The sequence below is a fragment of the Papio anubis genome, chromosome 1 (assembly GCF_008728515.1).
Source record: "Papio anubis isolate 15944 chromosome 1, Panubis1.0, whole genome shotgun sequence".
Taxonomy (NCBI): domain Eukaryota; kingdom Metazoa; phylum Chordata; class Mammalia; order Primates; family Cercopithecidae; genus Papio; species Papio anubis.
In genome coordinates, this window is record NC_044976.1 from 50601648 (window position 1) to 50617782 (window position 16135).

General features: G+C 40.5%; 1 protein-coding gene and 2 pseudogenes across 3 annotated transcripts in view; 2 read left to right on the forward strand and 1 right to left on the reverse strand.

Moving 5' to 3' along the window:
• ZFYVE9 (zinc finger FYVE-type containing 9) overlaps positions 1–16135 on the forward strand; it is a 200964-nt gene that overhangs the window by 15998 nt on the left and 168831 nt on the right. The gene's annotated exons all lie outside the window — the stretch shown is intronic.
• On the reverse strand, positions 1912–7473 carry LOC116274220 (annotated as a pseudogene).
• Positions 12532–14438, forward strand: LOC101008066 (annotated as a pseudogene).

Below are 16135 nucleotides of genomic sequence, written 5' to 3' on the forward strand. Positions count from 1 at the left end.
GTTCAAAGGATTTGGAAATGACAATCTTTGGGGGCAACCATCTCCTAACCTGTCTACCAGGCCTCTAGGTTTTCTAAACCAGGATCCTGACCTTGGCATAACAAGCCTGCCTTGGCTGAGCATTCAGTCATCGTGAAGCAGTGGTCTGTAGCCATCCAGAGTTTGTTTTTCATCTTTTACTGCCTTCCATGGTAGGTGATAAGGACCTGTTTGTGAGCTATTAAAGAGCCCTCTGGCCTTCACACTTAGTTTTCAGTTGTTTGTTAGCTGCTTTCTAGGGAGCCAGGGCAGTCTAACAGCTAGCCAACTCTATTGTTCTTGTATATTTTGTGTTCCCCTTCCCAAATATCTGAATGTTTATACCAGTTTGAGTGTTCATCTCTGGGAACATTCTTCCAAGTCACAACTTGTGTGTTAACAGTTGGGCCACCAGCTTGTGTCAGGGCCTCTCATGCCTCACGTACTACCTGGGATGAGATCTTCATTGTCAGTCAGGCAATAAGTTACCTAGTTCCTAAGCCTTGTCTTACCTTCTGCTTTCTCAGTCAATTTCTGGTACCAGCTGTGCCAGTTTGAGTCCTTCAGGAAGCAGCTGCTGAGACAGGAATATAAGAGATACATGAGGTAGGAAAGGACTTCTGTGAAAGGAAAGGGAGAGGGGGCACAATTGTCAGGGAGAGTCTCAAAGTGAGATGCAGGTCTGACAGAGTTTCAGACAACACAGTGAAGACTCAAACAAAAATTGTTCATTAAAGGAGTCCTGCATTGGACATAAATGGCCAGGCCTTAGTGCTTATGTTATGAGCAGTCATTGGGTGGGGCTGCCCAGGGAGAGTGTGACTTCAGCTTGAAAGCTGGGCATCCTGAAGGGACTGCAGTAGGAGGCTGTCAGCTAACTGTGCACCTAGAAGCTGGTTGGAAAGTTATTTCATAAAGGTTGATATCAGCGACATACCTCCATGGCTGCCACATGTAATAAGCAAATGTTAGGTATTATTGTTAGGATGATTTTGATGACGTTTTTCTTTTTCCTTTTTTTTTTTTTTTGAGACAGAGTCTCACTCTGTCACCCAGGCTGGAGTGCAGTGGCGCCATCTGAAAGCTCCACCTCCCAGGTTCACGCTATTCTCCTGCCTCAGCCTTCCGAGTAACTGGGACTACAGGCGCCTGCCACCACGTCGCTAATTTTTTTGTATTTTTAGTAGAGTCGGGGTTTCACCGTGTTAGCCAGAAAGGCCTTGATCTCCTGACCTCGTGATCCGCCTGCCTCAGCCTCCCAAAGTGCTGGGATTACAGGCGTGAGCCACTGCGCCCAGCCAGAGTTTTAACAGATGTATTTTAAATACATGTTTTATAGGAATCCACAAGTTTTTCATCTCTAAAAAATGACTTAATTTTTAGGGCTCAAAAATTCCGTTCTTCAAAAGAAATGTCCAAGTGTTTTCTTTTACAGCTTCAAATTTTCTGCATTTAACTACTTGACTGTAAAAGAGCTGTAAAAGAAAACATGACATGACTGAACTACTTCATGTGTTACTGTCTTCCTCAAAAGAAAGTTTAAAAAGGAGTTCTTCCTAAATGTGGATCTCTAATACAATATCTAACACAAAAGAAGCTTTAAAAAGATAATTTCTTACTTGATTAGCTAGGAGTTTTTCTTAGTAAAAGCAAAAAAAGAAAATTTACGAAGCATAACACTAGGGTTCCTCTTCTACTCAAGATGTTTACTCAAAATGACAACAGTTACATCTTTAGGAGTATAATGTAGATACTAAATAAACCAATTTTTTTTTTTTTTTTTAAGAGTAGGAAGAATCAGAAGCTTGGGGAAATCCAGAATTAAAAAAAAAAAGAGATAGAAAAAAGAAAATAAAGAAGAAAAAAATGTCCTTCATTGCAACCATTTCATTGTCAATAGTGTCTTGGGCTGTAGGAATGAGATCTTGATTGTGATCTGTATTGACTATAATAAGGAGAAGGTGATTATCTTCTGTACTGATAATCATAGTCTTCATGTCTGTCATATTCACAATCATACCCGCTATCATAGTGAGAATCTGAACGTCTGCCACTGTCTTCACTGCCACCTTTACCACCACCTCCACCACCACCACTATGAGTTGTTCTGCCCGTGTAGATGCCCAGTGTAAGTGTGTGCCTTCTCTTGGTAATAGAATAATCTACCCGAATTTCTTCTATCATCCAGCTCTGTTCTATTTGCCCTTACCATAGCCTCCTTTGAGTCATCTATTCTCTCAAAGTATACAAACAAATCCTCGAGATCACCCAGTTTGTTGATTTTAAACCACATTGGCACCATTCAAAGGTCCATATCGAGAACATACTTCACGAAGATCTCTCTCTGTTATGTACAAACTAAGGCCAGACACTCCAAGGCAAGTGCTGGGATCTGAATTTGCCCTTCTGCCAGTATGTCTTCTCTGGTTAGACATTGGAGAATAACTTTGGCTCCTTCACTGCCAGTATTCTGGTGTATATGATCTACTTCAAGATCGTCTCCTGTCAGAGAGAGTGGGATCTGGATCGAGTGTATAACGTCGATGAGAATGCCTCCTTGACCTCGACGTTGATTTTGATCTTGATGGAGAATGGGATTCAGAGTGTTTGGAAACACTTGAAGGACTGTGAGATCCTGACCGTCTCTCCAATTTTACATGAGCAGGAGTTCCTGTTGGAGATTTTGACTGAGAGTGAGACTCATTTACTTAATCTAGGATCCATTTATTCTTCCAGATTCTTTTAATTCTACTTCATTCTTACTTTCTATTTCTCTTCATTCTTGAGTTTTTTGCTTTTTGTACTTGGTGTATTCTTCCCCAATTCAAACAATTCAAAATAGCCTTAAAAAAATTCAAGTGCTTCTATCCAACCAATCTTCTGTTTAATTTTTCCCCCATTCAATTTTAACTTTCTGATCTGTAATACTTTACATTAGCCTTCTTTTATCTTGATTTATCTTCCGCATTCTTGGAAAAAGCTCTTCAATTTCTTCATGAACATTATGCCCTTGAAGTTGTTCTTCTCTACATCACTTATGTCAATGAGGCGCTCCCCAAAACTAAATAAGAGACAAGTCTTGGCTCAAGGGCTGACGGCCTAATCGACCCACTGACCGAACTGTGGGAGAGAGGAAAGAGTTGGCAACAATGGCCGCTCCACTCCACTCCCACTCGGTTGCAGGCTCCAGCAAAATGGTGCTGACCTATTTTATTTTTATTTATTAATTTTCTTTTAGTTTAGGTCTGTTAGAGATGATTTAGTTTAGTATTCTAATATTCTAATTTGGTTAGATCTTTCGAATACTGATTCTTTGATCCAGCAGATTCAGCTGTCATAATTTTCTTTATCTCCATCACGTATTTCATTGTACCATAAATGGCCACATCCAAATCATTAATAAAAATGTTAAACAGGACCAGGTGCGGTGGCTCACATCTGTAATCCCAGCACTTTGGGAGGATCAGTTGAGCCCAGGAGTTCAAGACCAGTGTGGGCAACATAGTGAGACCTTATCTAAATTATTTTTTAAAAAATGTTAAATAGGATAAGTCCAAGAATCAAGCTGTAGGCCATGCCATTTGCAGTGTGCCTTCAGATGGATAGATATTTATAGTCAACACTGTTCAGCCTGTTAGAAATTGACCATATTGAATATGACCCACATTTCTACTTTTTTTTTTTTTTTTTTAAGACAGAGTCTCACTGTTGCCCAGGCTGGAGCATAGTGGCTCAATCACTGCTCACTGCAACCCCCGCCTCCTAGACTCAAGCCATCTTTCCACCTCGGTCTCCCCAGTAGCTGGGACTATCGGTGCCCACCACCACACCCAGCTAATTTTGTTGTTTTTTTTTTTGTAGAGACGGATTTTCACCATGTTGCCAGATTGAATTTCTACATTTATTGCTTAAGACACAATGAGTATATATCTTTTTTTTTTTTAGATGGAGTATCATTCTGTAGCCCAGGCTGGAGTACAGTGGCACGATCTCGGCTCACTGCAACCTCCACCTCCCAGGTTCAAGTGATTCTGCTGCCTTAGCCTCCCGAGTAGCTGGGATTACAGGCATGCACCACCACGTCCAGCTGATTTTTGTATTTTTAGTAGAGATGGGGTTTTACCACGTTGGCCAGGCTGGTCTTGAACTCCTGACCTCCAGTGATCCGCCCGCCTCAGGCTCCCAAAGTGTTGAGATTACAGGCATGAGCCACTGGCCCAGCTGACAATGAGTATATATCTTTATACATCTATCTGCTGTCTGCCTGTCTGTCTGCGCCTAGCTGACAATGAGTATATATCTTTATACATCTGTCTGTCTGTTCGTCCGTCCGTCCATCCATCCATCCATCCATCCATCCTTTGCACATACCCACCAGACCAAGGCTAACAAGGCATTGAAGCAGAAAAGGAAATGAAGCTATTTGGCTGTAGATGATTGCTGCTTTCACTTCTAAGTAAGTGCTTGCTTTTGGCTTTTATCTGCCAGTAATCAGCTGGGTGATCTTGGAAAAATGACTCAGCCTTTCAGGATTTGAGAATCTTAGCAATAAAATAATATGATTGGGAAGTTTGTAGAGACAAAGCAGAATGGTGGCTGTCAGAAGCTGTGGGGAAGGGGAAATGGGGAATCACTGTTTATTAGGTAGAGAGTTTCAGTTTGGGGAGATGAAAAAGTTCTGAAGATGGATGGAGGTGGTGGTTGCACAACTGTGTGGACACATTTAATGCCATGAAATTGCACACTTTTAAAAATAGCTAAAACGGTAAATACGTATATTTTACCACAATAAAAAAAAGAAATCCAGAAAATAAATTAAGAGTAGGCTGGTATTGAATAATAGTAACAATAATGTTAAGGAACCACTGCCTGTCTTGTTTTTAATTATATAAATATAATAAAAAACTCGTATCAGGCTTAATGGTGAAATACTGAAAGAATTTTTATTTAAGTCAGAAACAAAAGAAAATGTCCACCTTCACCATTTTTGGAGGAACTATCAGTGTAATTGTCTTAGACAAGAAAGAAAGATCATTAGAAAAAGGCAAGTGATTTGGTGGAGGGGCCTCATTGAGATCTTTCAATATGAATTAGAGAAATGAAGGGGAAGGATAATGGGACCCCTGAACAGTCTGTGAGGGAGTGTTGTGTGTGTACCTGCATGTGTACATGCATGTGTGTGTATAGAAGGGAACAGAATAAATCAGTTGAGACCTGGGGAAAAATATGATTGAATTACATGGCCTGCAGAATCACCATTGAGAATAGGTAAATGGGAGATAGAAGGCAAGTTTATGGAATGTGTGTATCTGAACTTTTCTATATGCTGCTTCAATCAGAGCACTTTCCTGTGAGCTCCTACTGGGATTCTGCAGTTAATAGAGGTTTTGCTGTTAAGAGTTTAGAACCATTGGCTTAGAACTCTGGATTCTTCTGGCAGAAAAGTTTACTATTTCAGGTTGATTTCAATAGTTAGTGGTCAGCATAGTTCCTAGAACATAGCAAAGTGATTGAAATTGTCAGAACAATCATTGAAGAGATGGGCATATAAATAATAATAGCAAACTTTGTCTTCTAGACTGTGTCATCAATTATTGGAAGATTGGAATCATACCTTGTATCCTACTTAGCTCCTCTTCTTTGAATCTCCTTCTGCTATTCGTGTTCTGTTTTAATGCCCTCTTTTCTTTGAAGTAACAATAGTTATGTGGAAAAAGGGGTGAGTTTGCATACTGTCACACTTTAGTATGCAGTAGAAGTGCCTTCTTCATATTTCCATTTTGTCACACAGAATAGTAAAAAGACCTTTCTCAAGAGTTGAGATTTAACAAAGTTAATAATTTTTATTGCTTCATCAATCAAGTGAAACTGACATTTTAGAACAACTGAGAGTGCATGGCAGTGAAGAATAAGACTACCAGTATAGTTTGGTATTGCTGCCTTGATTGGTGCTAAGGTGCAAGCAGTGCTACCCATCATTGCTATTGCACTTTCACTCCAGTTGTCAGCATGGTGAAAAGGGCATACATACTAAGATGTGGATTCCCATGAGTCTGTGGACTACACTTTGAGAATCACTGGAGTAATCTGAACTTATCCCATTTTTTCTTTGAATGTTGCAACCTGAACTTTACCTCATAAGATTACCTAGCCTGTTTAAAAGTTTTTATAAATTCAACAACCTGGTTAGATAAACTATTGAGTGTTTAACTGATCTCATCATTTAAAAATGTTTTAATAATACAGTGCTTAATCTATACCCTTCATGGTTTTTCATCTGAACACTTTATTGTTTGCTCATACGTACTAATTCTACCCTGATGATTAAAAACAAAAAGTTTTAGGCTGGGTGCGGTAGCTCATGCCTGTAATCCCAGTGTGAGGAGGCCAAGGTGGGAGCATTGCTTGAGACCAGGGGTTCAAGACCAGCCTGGACAACATCTGGTCCCATCTCTACAAAAAACAAAAAAGTCAGGCATGGTAATACGCACCTGTAGTCCCAGCTGGAGGCTGAGGTGGGAGGATCACCCGAGCCTGGGGAGGTCAAGGCTGCAGTAGCTGTGATAATGCCATTGAACTCCAGCTTGGGTGACACCAGATCTTAAGAAAAGAAAAAAAAAAGTTTTAAGGCTTGCCTTTCATACTTCTTTACTCTGAACAAATCTTTTTAAAAAAATGTAGCAATTGATCTTTATAAAAAATAATTCCCTTTAGCTTAAGAAAAATTATGTATTGAATATGATTCCAATATAATTAAAAACATTTTTCAAAAGGAGTCATAAAAAGAAATGTCTGCTTTATTAAAGTTGCAGATTAGTACAAACACATGATATCAGTAAGAACTCTGCCATTGCCAGGATTGCTATAATTTAGGCCTCTTGTTTCTAAGTCCTCAGGCTACTGCAGTTGCTCTGTGCATCACATTACATAGCTCACCTTCTGTTTCCCGTTGAAGATAAAATGAGGCATAGGATGTGCAATGATCTAACGTTAGGTGCTTCCTTGACCTCATCAATCTTGGTGGATAAATAAGAAAAATACGTTTTAAGCTTTGAAGCATGATTTCAAGCACTTGATAATGTTTCAGTAGTAGTCTTGGTAAGTGGGAGAAGCCAGTGATTTGGCCTGCCTTGGATGGATAAATGAAACTGCAGGTTGCCATGAAGACCCGTCTCACTTAGAGCACATGAGATACATATGAATCCTCGCCTTGGTCATGTTCTAGAGGTGAATATTAGCATAGATCTAAAAATAACCTACCCTTTTACCCTGAGAAATGATGCCACAGTCACTTGTAGAGTACAAAAACATATAAAAATCTTGCCACATGTTGGTTACAGGACACCCACTTCTCAGAAGCACCTCATCAGAAAGCACATACGAATCATCAACTGTCAGTGCTTTAATTTTGATGTGAAGCCAATAAAGAGTACAGTAATACTTTTGATTCTGCATATCCAAACAAAGTCACAGCAACAAGCAGATGAACTAAAGATAACTTTAAGGGAGCCTTTATGATACCAGGTCCAAAGCAATGACCTCTCAGCATGCAGACAGCAGAATCACAGTTGATCTTTGGAACATTTAGATCCTGTGAGATGCTTGCAGCAAAAATCTTTGTTTCTGTAGCTTTTTGGAGAAGAGGAAAATAAATTTAGGATTAGTGAAATATTTTCAGCAGGCTCTTGAAAGGAGTTAGAAGTAAGTTGCATTATAGTATTATATGCATTTTGTCATTGTGTAGATCATAGAGTGGTTTCTGTGTGAAATTTGGGGCTTCCTTGGGAGTGAGGAGGGACTGCTTTCTTTTAGTATACTCATTATTTAAGAAAACTCATTAAAATCTGTCATAAAGCAAATTTGAAAATATAAACAAGTTTGTGTTACAGATTAGATTCCTCCTCTTCCTCCTCCTCTTCTTCCTTCTTCCTTCTTCTTCCTCTTCGTCTCTCTCTTTGTCATCTAGGCTGGAGTGCAATGGTGTGATCTCAGCTCATTGCAACCTCTGTTGCTCAGGTTCAAGCAATTGTCCCGTTTCAGCCTCCTGAGTTGCTGGCACTACAGGTGCATGCCACCACACCCAGCTAGATTTTGTATTTTCAGTAGAGACAGGGTTTCACCCTGTTGGTCAGCTGGTCTTGAACTCCTGACCTCAGGTGATCGCCTGCCTTGGCCTCCCAAAGTGCTAAGATTACAGGCATGAGCCACTGTGCTTGGCCCCCCTTTTTTTTTTTTAGCAACAGGGTCTTGCTCTGTAGCCCAGGCTGGAGTGCAGTGGCTCAATTGTGGCTCACTGTGGCCTTGACCACAGGCTCAAACAAGCCTCCCATCTCAGCCTCCCAAGTAGCTGGGACCACAGGGACACACCACTGTGCCCGGCTAATTTTTTACTATTTTGTAGAGACAGGGTCTTCCTATGTTGTCCAGGCCGGTCTCGAACTCCTGGGATCAAGCAATACCTCCTGCTCAGCCTCCCAGAGTACTAGGATTACAGGTGTGAGCTACCACACCTAGCCAGATTAGATTCTTTAAAAGCAAATTCTAGATGAGGCATCAGGTTTCTTTTAATGTATTGAAATTTTGCTGTATTGATTTTTGCTGGAAATAAGTGGCAGTTGGCCAACCCTAATCTGACCCCCCCTGGAAACTCCTTCATCATCTGCTACTCTTTGCCTCCCTTAATCTGTGCTTTGTTCTTGCTGTCCCTCTGTTTTTAACTACCTTCCTCTGAATTCTCAAGATTACTCCCTGACTTCCAGATCTTGATGTGACTCAGTGAGACTTTCTCTGGCTGCCTTATTATGACCCCCAGCCGAGTGCTGTGACTCAGGCCTATAATCCTAGCACTTTGGGAGGCAGAGGCAGGCAGATTGCTTGAGCCCAGGAGTTTGAGACCAGCATGGATAACATGGTAAAACTCAATCTCTACAAAAAATAGAAAAAACTAGCCAGGCGTGGTGGTACACGCCTGTACTCCCAGCTTGGGAGGCTGAGATGTGAGGTTCACCTAAGCCTAGGTGGTCAAGGCCGCCATGAACCATGATTGTGCCACTGCTCTCCAGCCTGGGTGACAGACCGAGACACTGTCTGAATAAAATAAAATAAATTTGTAACCTTCAAATTTTCCTTTCCCTTTCTTTATTTTTCATCTTAACACATCATCTAGCATATCATATATTTTACGTTTATCTTGTTTATCATTCATTTCCATCCATTAGAATGTAATCTCTGAGGGCTCGAGTTTTGCCTGTTTACTTGCTCTTTCATCTCCAGTGCTTATACTCAAATTCAGCAACCTTGTTAGATAAACTCCACTGAGTGTTTAACTGACTTAATTATTTTAAAATGTTATAATAGTAGAGGGCTTAATCTGTACCCTTGATTGTTCAAGGAACACAGTATCCAGGTGCTCAAGTATTGGTTGAGTGAATATTTATAAAAATATGAATTATGTGGAGATTTTTATTGTAATTATGTTGTAATGAGATTTGACCCCAAAACTTGCTATTATGAAGTATTTGTACCCTAACTCCTTGCTGTCCTCTTATTTTCAACTTGATCTAGGCCTATAGTAAGCTAATATATTTTTTGAATGGATTCGTCAATCAGTAAACCTCAATTTTTTTCCTGCAGAAATATATTTTTGTTATATGATGTAACAGTTATATACATTGAAACAGCCAGTAATTTGTTTTGACCTTTTGCAGATTTTACTTAAGATTTTGAAAAATTTTATTGCTGTTTTTAAAAAAATTCTTCCTATCCTTGTTTAATAGTTCAAAGCTTTTCAGGACGTCTTCTCAGATAATTCTAAGCTATAATAATTGTTTCCTCTTAGTTTTTACAACATTAATTTATGAACATAGTATTATTTGTAAATCCATTGCACCATTTATTCATTTAACAACACTTATTGACCCACTTACTCTAATTTGCTGGCATATAGTTGCTCATAGTAGCCGCTTATGATCCTTTGAATTTCTGTGGTAATCAGTAATAATGTCTCCTTTTTCATCTCTGTTTTCGTTTGAGTCTTCTCTCTTTTTTCTTAGTTTGGCTAAAGGTTTGTCAATTTTATTTATCTTTTCAAAGAAACTGACATTTGTTTCATTGCTCTTTTGTATTGTTTTCATTTCAAGTTCATTTCTTTCTTTTTTCCTTTTTTTAATTTTCAAATTCATTTATTCTCTGATCTCTATTACTTCTTCTAATTTTGGGTTTGGTTTACTCTTGCTTTTCTAGTTATTTAAGATTCGTCATTAGGTTATTTATTTGAAGGTTTTTCTTTTTTGATGTAGGTACTTATAGCTATAAATTTCCCTCTCAGTACTGCTTTTGCTGTATCCCATAGGTTTTGGCATGTTGGGTTTTCATTATTATTTGTTTCAATAAAATGTTCAATTTCCTTACTGGCCATTCAGGAGTATATTGTTTAATTTCCATGTGTTTATATAGTTTCCAAAATTCCTCTTGTTATTGATGTGTAATTTTATTCCCTTGTGGTCAGAGAAGATGCCTGATATTATTTCCATGTTTTTTGAATGTTTTAAGGCTTGTTTGTCACCTAACATATGGTCTCTGCTTGAGAACGATCCACGTGCTGAAGATAAAAATATGTATTCTGCAGTTATTGGATGAAATTTTCTGTAAATATCTATTAGGTCCAGGTGTTCTATAGTGCAGATTAAGTCCGATGTTTCTTTTTTCTTTTTTGAGATGGTGTCTCGCTCTTGTCGCCCAGGCTGGAGTGCAATGGCATGATCTCGTCTCACCACAACGTCTGCCTCCCAGGTTTAAGCACTTCTTTTGCCTCAGCCTTCCGAGTAGCTGGGATTACACGCATGAGCCACCGTGCCTGGCTAATTTTTATATTTTTTAATAGAAATGAAGTTTCATCATCTTGGCCAGGCTGGTCTTGAACTCCTGACCTCATGATCCACCCGCCTTAGCCTCCCAAAGAGCTGGGGGCATGAGCCACCGCACCCGGCCCAAGTCCGATGTTTCTTTGTTGATTTTCTGTCTGGGAGATCTGTCCAATACATGACCCATGTACTCTCTCAAGACCATGTTTAAGTGCTAGATATAGAAAAAGGTATAAGACATCTGTGCCATCAAGGAATTAGAGGACTAGTTGGGAAGGCAAATATGTAAATGAGTAAATACACCGAATTCTGTGAAGATGATCAATTCCATCTGGAGAGATCAAGGAAAGCTTGACGGAAATGATGACACTTTAGGCTACTTGGGCATATCTGGGCTTTTTTTTGTTTGTTTTTGAGACAGAGTCTCGCTCTGTCACCCAGGCTGGAGTGCAGTGGCGCGATCTTGGCTCACTGTAACCTCCACCTTCCGGGCTCAAGTGATTCTCCTGTCTCAGCCTCCTGAGTAGCTGGGACCACAGGCGCCTGCCACCACACCTGGCTAATTTCTGTATTTTTAGTGGAGACAGGGTTTCACTGTATTAGCCAGGCTGGTTGCAAACTCCTGACCTTGTGATCCACCTGCCTCAGCCTCCCAAAGTGCTAGGATTACAGGTATGAGCCACCTCACCCAGCCTATTTAGCTTTTAGAAAGATTATTTTGTTGTCTGTGTAGCAGATGGGTTGGACAAGGGCCAGAATGGATACAGGGTTATCATTGGGGAAACTATTGAAGAAAACAAAGCCAGGGAAGATAATATAAATTAGAGTAGCAACATCTAGAGTGGATAGGAAGGGGTGGATTCAAGAGATAATTACTTATTTATGAGACAGAGTCCTGCTCTGTTACCCAGGCTGGAGTGCAGTGGTGTGATCATGGCTCATTGGAGCCTGAACCTTCTGGCCCAAACAATCTTCCTACCTCAGCCTCCTGAGTAGCTGGGACCACAGGCATGTGCCACCATGCCTGGCTAATTTTTTTGTTTTTTGTAGAGACAGGGTCTCCCTTTGTTGCCCAGGCTGGTCTTGAACTCCTGAGCTCAAGCACTCCTCCCTCTGTGGCCTCCCAAAGTGCTGCAATTACAGATGTGAGCCACTGTGCCTGGCCACGAGAGATATTTAGGGTTTGAATTGTTAGGATTGATTGGTGGATAGAGTGGTTCTTAAATGTCTGGGTTTGGATGATGGAGTGTATCATTCAGGCTTAGATGAGGAGATGGAGTGCAGAAGATATGCTAGGTGTTAGGGAGTAGTTAAAGCCACAAGGTTGAATGAGATCATCCAGTGAAACCATGTAGAGTGAAGAGAGAAGAGGTCATGAGAGAGAACATGAGACTGGATAAAAGTCACATTTAAGGCTGGGCATAGTGACTTATGCCTGTAATCCCAGCACTTTGGGAGGCTGAGGTGGGCAGATTGCATGAGGTCAGAAGTTTGAGACCAGCCTGGCTAACATGGTGAAACCTGTCTCTACTAAAAATACAAAAATTAGCGGGGCGTGGTGGTGCACGCCTATAGTCCCAGCTACTTGGGAGGCTGAGGGAGGAGAATCTTTTGAACCCAGGAGGTGGAGGTTGCAGTGAGCTGAGATTGTGCCACTGCACTCCAACTTACGCAACAAAGCAAGACTGTGTCTCAAAAAAAAAAAAAAAAAAGGTCACATTTAAGTGACACGGTGGAATAAAGTCCACAAAAGGAGACAGAAAGAAAAGTACAGGAAAATCAATAGAAAGTATCACGTTTTTATAGGAGCAGAGGAGGAGAGTTTTAAAAAGGAATGTTCCTGTGGATAGGCTAAATAAGAAGGATTTAAAGTGTCTATTGGGGGCACAACTGGCTTGAGCGATTGGAAACAAGATGCAGGACCCCAATGCAGACACTGAATGGAATGACATCTTACACAAAAAGGGCATCTTACCCCCCAAAGAAAGTCTGAAAGAATTGGAAGAGGAGGCAGAAGAGTAGCAGCGCATTGTCCAGCAGTCAGTGATGACAACATGGGAAGGTACGACTTTGGAAGAGCTGGAGGATCATGAAGACGAGTTTTATGCAGAGGATGTGCATGCTATTGAAATGTATAGACGGCAGAGACTGGCTGAGTGGAACGCAACTAAACGGAATAATAAATTTGGAGAAGTTTTGGAGATCTCAGGGAAGGATTCTGTTCAAGAAGTTATCAAAGCCGGTGAGGGCTTGTGGGTCATCTTGCACCTTTACCAACGAGGAATTCCCCTCTGTGCCCTGATAAATCAGCACCTCAGTGGAATTGCCAGGAAGTTTCCTGATGTCAAATTTATCAACGCCATTTCAACAACCTGCATACCCAGTTATCCTGATAGAAATCTGCCCATGATATTTGTTTACCTGGATGGAGATATCAAGGCTCAGTTTATTGGTCCTCTGGTGTTTGGCAGCATGAACCTGAAACTGTTCAGTGAAAACTCTTCTAGTGAAAACTGTCTGAATCTGGAGCAATTAAGACGGACCTGGAGGAAAACCCTAAGAAGCCAATCGAAGCTGTATTGCTGTCCTCAGTGCAATGCTCTGTCCCCGTGAAGAAGGACAGTGATTCTGAGGGTCACTGGGGCTGCAGCTGCTATCACATGTCAAACTTTCTTGTGACAAATTGTCTGTATTTTTTAAACAAGGAAAAAGTAAGAATGAATTCTTCTGGTTTTTAGTTTTGTACAAATTATGTTTCAAATCTTTACATTTTGGAAATAATCATTGCTGGAAATTCTGTTAAATATTTTGGAACTCTTTTTTTAAATTAGAGTATTTCCTCTAAAAAAAATCGAAACCAGCTATTGGTGTGGCACATTTCTGTTTTCCTCATTTATATTTTAAGTAAGCCATAAAACCTAGTCACTATTTTTTGACATATAACTATAAAAAAATTTAGTTTTAAATAAATGTGAATAAATAATAATTTAAAAAAGGTGTCTATTAGGATTGGCAATTAGAAAGTCATTGATGACCTTAGGTAGAGCAGTTTTAGTAGATTGAAAGTAAGAAGATGGGTCAGTAATGTTTTTCTTTTAGAAGAATGTGGCTGTGAAAGGAAGGTGAAAGGCCAGTAATTAGAGGGAAATGTAGGGTTGAAGGAGAGGTTTTAATGTTCATTATCAAAAGATGTTGAGGATATTTACAGACCATAAAAGGGAAAGGTTGAAAGGACAGAGGACACAGGCACTTAGAATATATTGTAAAGTAGATTGTTTCAAAATTAATTAAGGTATATGTTGGGAAGTAAATTAATCACTTAAGGAGACTATGAATGTTTGGGATATATGTTTGTTGTAACTTATTAGAATAGCAACCACCAACAAATAGAATACTCAAACTCAATTTTAGAAGTCATAGGAAACTAAGAGATTTTCTAGACCAGTTTCTTTATTGAACATGTGAGGAAATTGAGAACTGTGTTTGTACTTTTGCCTTTTAAGTTATTAATTTTATTCAGAATTATTTATGTATTTATTTGTTTGTTTTTGAGCTGGAATCTCACTCTGTCCAGCACAGGTTGGAGTGCAGTGTTGTGATCTCAGCTCATTGCAACCTCCTCCTCCTGGGTTCAAGTAATTCTCCTGTCTCAGCCTCCCGAGTAGCTGGGATTACAGGCACGTGCCACCACACCCGGCTAATTTTTTTTCGTATTTTAGTAGAGACGGGATTTCACCATGTTGCCCAGGCTGGTCTCAAACTCCTGAGCTTATGCAGTGCACCAGCTTCGGCCTCCCGAAGTACTAGGATTACAGGCGTGAGCCACTGGTCCAGCCTCGGCTGTGTCTTTAATGTATAAGTTTGTCAGAGCTTTTCTTTTCTTTTTTTGAGATGGAGTCTCGCTGTGTCGCCCAGGCTGGAGTGCAGTGGCATGATCTCGGCTCACTGCAAGCTTTGCCTCCCAGGTTCACGCCATTCTTCTGCCTCAGCCTCCCAAGTAGCTGGGACTACAGGCGCCCGCCACCACACCTGGCTAATTTTTGTTTTTGTATTTTTAGTAGAGATGGGGTTTCACTGTGTTAGCCAGGATGGTCTCAATCTCCTGACCTCGTGATCCACCCACCTTGGCCTCCCAAAGTGTTGGGATTATAGGTGTGAGCCATCACACCCGGCCGAGCTTTTCTTTTTATAAAAATGATTTTTAAAAGACACAGTAAGGTAGAGTAGGGCTGCAGAGAGGACATCATGGAGTCATGTCGTACATTCACACAACAGACAGGTGATTTGATATAGTTCACCTTTTTAGCTGGCAGCTTTAAACTAGGTCATTTCATGGTTCTATTTGTCCTTTTGGCATTTCTTTAATGACAAGTGTGGATGCCTCCCTGGCATGGTGTTCTTACTACAGTTTGCTTAGGATGGTGTTGGAGAAAGTGTTACTTTTGCCCAAATATTATTTGTAGTATTTTTAAAATAACCAGGTCAGCATATTTTTTTGTGACCTACTACTTAAAAAGCTTTCAGGAAAATTATTATTTATTTATTTTTTTTTTGAGATGGAGTTTCACACTTGTTGCTGGAGTGCAGTGGCGTGCTTGGCTCACTACAACCTCTGCTCCCCGGGTTCAAGTGATTCTTCTGTCTCAGCCTCCCAAGTAGCTGGGAGTATAGGCACTTGCCACCAAGTCCAGCTAATTTTTTTTTTTTTTTTTTTGTATTTTTTAGTAGAGATGGGGTTTCCTCATGTTGGCCAGGCTGGTCTTGAACTCCTGACCTAAGGTGATCCATCCACCTTGGCCTCCCAAAGTTCAAGGATTACAGGCGTGAGCCACTGCGTCCGGCCGGGAAAATAATTTTGAAGTCAGCCTTTTCCATTTTTGGATGGCTGGAGGCAGAGTCAGGGGGGTCGGGGCAGGGGTGAGTCCTGAATCGGATACTTAATGTAACAGCAAAGAAACAAATTCTTCCTTGACTATCCAGGACGATTATTCCAGATTACCATCCTTTAGATTTAAATAGCTACTAATGTTCAGTGTAAAAGAATTAGAAACTGAGTGTGGTGACCTATAATCCCAGCTACTTGGGAGGTTGAGGAGGAGGGATCACCTGAGGCCAGGAGTTAGAGACCAGCCTGGACAACATAGCAAGACCCCATCTCAAAAACAAAACAAAGTCTGGGCATTGTGGCTCATGCCTGTAATCCCAGCACTTTGGGAGGACAAGGGGAAGGATTGCTTGAGCTCAGGAGTTCAAGA